Source organism: Impatiens glandulifera, unplaced genomic scaffold (assembly GCF_907164915.1).
Source record: "Impatiens glandulifera unplaced genomic scaffold, dImpGla2.1, whole genome shotgun sequence".
Taxonomy (NCBI): domain Eukaryota; kingdom Viridiplantae; phylum Streptophyta; class Magnoliopsida; order Ericales; family Balsaminaceae; genus Impatiens; species Impatiens glandulifera.
In genome coordinates this window covers 3064-9524 of record NW_025918799.1, presented here as the reverse complement: position 1 = coordinate 9524, position 6461 = coordinate 3064, and the positions used below count along the sequence as shown (strand labels likewise).

General features: G+C 29.4%; 1 long non-coding RNA gene across 1 annotated transcript; it reads left to right on the top strand.

The window, feature by feature from the left end:
- The first annotated feature begins 4577 nt into the window (after positions 1 to 4577).
- LOC124917055 lies at positions 4578 to 5712 on the top strand. Its single transcript, XR_007097001.1, has 3 exons — positions 4578 to 4874; positions 5022 to 5146; positions 5512 to 5712. It is a non-coding gene; the product is annotated as an uncharacterized LOC124917055 (long non-coding RNA).
- Positions 5713 to 6461: the final 749 nt, after the last annotated feature.

The window sequence follows — 6461 nt, the reverse complement described above, 5'->3', positions numbered from 1 at the left end:
ATTATAAACATTTATACTCTAAAAGTGTAATGCTTATATATCTCTATAAAAATTAATTATATATAAATTTAAATTAAAATAATTTAAAATATATTATTAAAATAATAAAATATTTTATAATAATTTAAAATATAATATAAAAATAATAAAATATTAATTTTATACATAATATTTTTTAAAATGTTAATAAAATTACTTGAAATAACAATAATATAATAAAATTATATTGTCACAATTAGAAAGGATGGATGTTATATTTTTAAGAATTGTTATTTTTATTATCATTAATATAATAGTTTGTATTTTTAGAATAATTTAGTAGACTAAAATTAGTTACATTAAAATAATAGTGTAAAAGTCGGACATATTGGTCGTATTCAATAATTAAGGATTTTTTTGGTTTGTAATGTTTCCCTCGTAATTTTAAATTGTCGTTAGATTAAAATTAAATTTTGTTTAAAATAGATATACATAACGTATATATTCGTTAACTTCTACTATTGTTCGATAATATTATTTGTTATAAAATTTTGCTAAACAATACATAATCTATATTACAAAGAATCAAATAATTTTGTATGTTATCAATTAACCTATAAAATGTAAATGTTTTAACAAAATATACTATAAGTAAATTAATAAAATAAAATAACAAAACCAAATTTGAAGATATCAAATAATAATAATTAATAATATTTGTAATAAAAAAATTAAAGTAAAAGAAATAAGGTCTAAAACACTTGGTACATGTTGAAGCGGAAATCAGTCTTTCATTCTCACTTCTGTCTCTTTTCTTCTGCTTGTCATGTCTGCGGCGACTTAGAGGTCTGATTTGCTCTTAAATCGAAGTTCGTCATTGTTCATATTAGTTGTTAGATTAAATATTTAATTTGGATCGTAATTCATCTGCTCATAGCTGAGTTTTGCTAGTATTTTTCGTTCTTTGATGTTACAGGAAATGTCAAGTCCGGTGGAGAGACTTCTGACTAGAATATTCATTATTTGGATGATATCATGCGCCCGAAAGCAACGCTCTGATATTCAGATTCTTAAAGTATAATTAGAGATGATACAGTGAGTTGTTTGTCTAACTTCTCTTCTCATTTGAATTTGAATCGGAACAGCTTTTGATTTCTAGCTTCTTAATCTTCTTTCTCCTTCAATTTTCAATCATGATTTTCATAATCGAACTAATTACTTATTAGCTTGCATGTAGAGAATTCTTATTTCAATTTTCAGGCTTTCAAAGCATTTCATATCCCTTTCTCTATGAATTTTCCTATTTCCCAGAACCCAGAACCCTGAAGTTTGTAATTTGATTACTTATCAGTCAAAACTTAAACAAGTATATATAGTATATATTGATATTTGATTAAAATTCTATGAGGATAATTTCTGAATTTTATAACTGTTGATTTTGAAGAGTATTGAAACTTGATCTATTTCTTATTGACTGTTATCACAATATTACCCTAACAATGACGATTCTATACTTGTTTGTTTGTGGTATTATATTCTATATTCACAAATTAGTCAGTAAGAATGAATTGTTAATTGATTTCATATATTGAGAGACGTGTTAGAATTCAAAGCACTAATGCTCGGATGTTTTTGTTAATATTTTCAGGAGTTGTGTTTAAACTATGTTATTTAACACGTAAACAGACAAATAAATATGCATTTTAAAAAAAAAAGTCTTCGTAGAGGTTTCCCATGCTATCATTTCTCAATGTTACCTTATGGGTTTTTGTCTTTGTAGAAAGATGATTCTTGTCAAATATGCGATGAAAGTGGGAGACTTCTATGTAGTGAGACTTGTACTTACTCCTTTCAACCAAAATGTATGGTTCCTCAATTGAAAAGTCATTTTCCTATAAACCGGAGGTGTCTTGAATGTGTAAGATTGTTCTCTCTATGAATCTTATTTGTCAAATGCCACAATGAAACAATTTGCTCAGAATTATAATATATTGTTTGTGTTTTTTTGGCTAAATTACACTATTATGCTTGCAGGTAAGCCCTTTAAATGATATTGAAAAGATACTACACTCTGAAATGCGTCCTATAGTCCCCGATGATAGTGATTCCACAGAGATGAGCTCTGGTCAATTGCCGGTGAGACAATACCTGATCAAGTGAATACGATTATCTTATCTTCATTGCATATGGTATTTCCCGTTCTTGTTAATCCTTATCAACTTGATGACTAACATGTTATGATTCTGTTTTATGAAACACTAGTTCCTTATCCAACTCCATATTCTCATTGGGGAATTTATCCATATCCTAGTACAACTTAGATCCCAACCATACATTAGACACTTGCCGAGATGGAGAAATAGAAAACAGGATTGTAACTGAAGGTAAGGATTAAATTGCAATAAAAGTCAATGAAACTTCGAGAATCATTTTAAATGGAAATAATATTAAGGTTGGAGAGACAATAAACACAACTTTTGATTTTGAAGATAACGGAGCGATAGAGCGTGCTGAAAGTGGAAGTGAAGAATCGTCATATTTAAATGTTAAAAATCTCTAAGAAGAAAAAGAAATTATCACCACTAAAAACAGAATCTTTCAGGAGATGCTCATAAAAGAAGCTAGTGCACATAATGCCTATAATCATGCAAATGAAATTTCTTGTGTTCCGCCTAATATCAACATAGGAATGAACTTTTGGTAATATCAACATAGGAATGAACTTTTGGAGTGAATAAGTTGTTGGTGGAGCAGTGAAAGTGGACCATTATATCACTATTAGCTATTGTTCCAATGCAAGGAAGAAGAACAATAGCATCCAATCATTGTGTTCAAGTTGACCGTGAATTGAAGAGAGAAGATAAAGCAATATAACAGGAAGTCGACTAGAAGGTCAATGCTACGCAAATAGGTGAAAAAGTAAAGAACTACAAGCAAGAGTGAAAACTATAACCACCAAAATTTAGATTATGAATGATGAGTTAGGAAGACTTTCTAAAGAATAAGAGAAACTTCAATTAAAAAAACTTAATTAAGACAGATTTGATTAAAGTATGTGGACTTAAAACAATATCACATCTAGAGATTTTTACTTATATTAGCAATAATGTTGAGTCTTTTAATGAGAAAGAAAACAATTAGGATTTTGTTCTACAAAGTATAGGATATGAGATTCTTTCATTATCTGATTATAATAGAAGTAGCTTAATTTTGGACATTAACTAAATTATTAGTCTTTTACATCTTCATATCGTGAACATTTGAATGAAATTGGCATGTCTGGATGTAAACCTGTCGACACTCCATAAATATGGTTCACAAATTTGAAAATAACAATGACACTGTTATAAACGGAAACTTATTGTTTATTGTTAAAAATTTGTTGTCGCTCGGAACAGTGTCATTGTTTTTTTTTCATTTTCGTAGACCGTATCCATTTGGTGTCAGGAAACTTATATTTAAGCATGCTTGTTTTATTAAATAATTCACGTTCAGAATAGGATGATAATGACTAATAATTTAGGTACTATCACATATTAAACTACTTCTGTTATGATTAGAAATGGAAGAATCTCATATCCTAAATTATCCTAAATTTTTTAAGAACAAAAGCTTAATTATTTTATTTTTCGCTATAAAGCTGAATATTATTACTAATTCCATTACAAATCTCTAGCTTTTATATTTGTTTTGGTCTACGTACTTTAATCAAATATGTTTTAATTGAGTTTTTTTTTTTAATTCAAGCCTCTTACATTTTTCAGAATGTTTATCAAACTCATCATTTATAATCTGATTTTCGTTGGTTATAGCTTTCACTTTTATACCAGCAAATGATTCACTCTAAAAATCAAATCATATATTGAGATTAGGCGGAACACTAGAAAGTGCATTTGAATGGTTATATGAATTTTGTGCACTAGCTCTTTTTACAAGCATTTGGTGAAAAGTTCTCTTTTTAGTGATGGTAATTTTCTTTAATTTTGGAGATTGTTATCGTTTGAATCCGAAGAATATACACTTCCATTTCAGCACGTTTTCTTACTCCGTACGTCATCTCCAGAATCAGAAATTGTGTTTCCTGTCTCTCCAGCGTTACTACTATTTCCAACCAAAGTAGCTCCAAAAATTCCAATGCCCTTCTTTATTGCATTTTGATCCAAACCTTCAACCTCCTTTACACATCTGCAAGTGTTTTCTGCATGATTGTGATCGGAGGTGTACTAGGATGTGGAGCTGGATAAGTAACTGGTGTTTCATAAGGCGGTATCATAGCATGATGGCCTCCCCGTAAGTAAGAATGGTTTGCAGAAGAGGCAACAGTTGTGCCAAAGAAAGGAGGAGTCCCAACAGCAGCGACAACAAATTTCAGTCTAATATGGCTTCTTATGTTTGATTTTAATCTGTAAACAATTGTCAGAATTATCTAAAAGCTACAATTACTGGACAAGTTTATGTTGAAACTTAAAAACAAGGTCATAGAATTCTGAATTATTCAAATTTCAACACATGCTGGAGATTCTGGAAGATACCTAATTCATATGGTAGGTTTAAGTTACATATTATTTATTGCTTCTATCCTCACAGTCTAGTATTATTTTTGTAGTAAAATGTTATTTTCGCCCCTTAGAAATGGCAATATGAAAGGATAGATGGCAAAATTGGAGGAGTCGAGGGGCAAAAAAAATAGATCAGTTTAATGAAAAGAAATCCTCCAGATTTTGTTTTCTGTTATCATACATGACAGGTAAATGCATGATCCGCCGGGTATACTTATAAATTATCTTCTATTATAAGTTTTAGTTTTTCTATTTCCTATCTTGGAGCAGTGATTGGAATCCCATGCTGATTCGCAAGCAATGGCTAGAGCTCGTCGTCTTGGACAAACAAATAAGGTAGAGAGCTCACTTTCATTATATATTATGCGATATGATTTAGGATAATTATATGTAGTGGGATTTGATTAGGATACTGTATTATGAGCTATTATATTTTTAATACTACAATTCTATTTAAATACAATTAATATCTTTACTTTACAGGTACTGATTTTAAGACTTGTACCAAGAGGTATCATTGAAGAAGGGATGATACAGATAACAAGGAAAAAAAAATGGTCTTAGAGCATCTTGTTGTTGGAAATCTTAAATCACATAACATTAATCAGGTATGAAATTTGCGTATTCAATAGTAGTCAGGGAATGTGATCATTAACTATCACCACATTATCATTTTAAACTTTGAACATTATCATTTTTGAACTAGAGTTCATTTCATTCATTTTAAAGCTTGTAATGATATTGGTTTCAACACCAATTTGCGGTTTTACGAATTTATGGAATAATGATAATTTTACAACCTTAATATATATATATATATACATATATATCATAAATTATTTTTTATTAAACTATACACACTCATATATGTAACTTCATTTAGGTTGTGCATTAAGGAACGAATTTGAATATGAGGTTGGCATGCTTTTTTCAATTGAAGGATGATTGAATTCTTCATATTATTTAATTACAGGAAGACTTAAATGACATATTAAGGTATGGTTCAAATGTGCTATTTGCTAAGGAAGAAGATGAAGTGGGAAAATCCCTCCAAATTCGCTAAGACGATGCTGCTTTATTTATTCCTTATATGAACCCACACAATCTGTTAAAATGTATTATTTTTAGGTTACTTAAGCGTTACATAGATAGGAATGAAGAGAATATTGTTGATGAAGATGAGGACCATGAATTCTTAAAGACTCTTAATGTATTGTCTTCCTTGATTCAATTTTTTATTATCTATTCCTATTTTTGAATATTCTGAAACTGACGCAACAAAAATTGTAAGTAGCACACTTAATTATATATGTTGATGAACAAGTTAAAACTGCCGAAGATATTTCTGCAATCAACAAGCCCGAAACAACTAGTCTTTGTGAAGAGATTCTAAAAGACAGATGTGAAGAGCCTAAATTTGACTAGCTTAGTGCTATGGGAAAAGGAAGAGAAGCCAATAACATGTATTTTGATATTATTGATGTAGTTTATGTCTTACTCATTTTCAGAATTATATTATTTATTATTACTGAAATTGTTTAGAAAGAAATGTGCATAGAAAAGATCAGAAACATGTACCTAATATTGATATAAACTTTGAACAATATATTGTTGTAGATTGAGGATGTAAGCTCGGATGAAGCTGAATTAAGTGATGTTGTTGGGAGGAAGGTCTCCAGAAAGCGAGTTCATGGTATATTGCATGTTCTTGGTATCATCTGTTTAATGTGGCTGGAGGTAGTGGTAATCATCTAATAACGATTTTGAAACTTTTACTTTAATAGTGTGGAGTCAATTCATTTGATGGATGGTAAAGGGAAAATATTGAAGATAATGGGTTTCAATCAAAATCAAAGGGCTACCTTTGTCCAAATTTTAATGAAGTACGGTGATATCTTTTCCTTTTTTTACTTTGATATATTT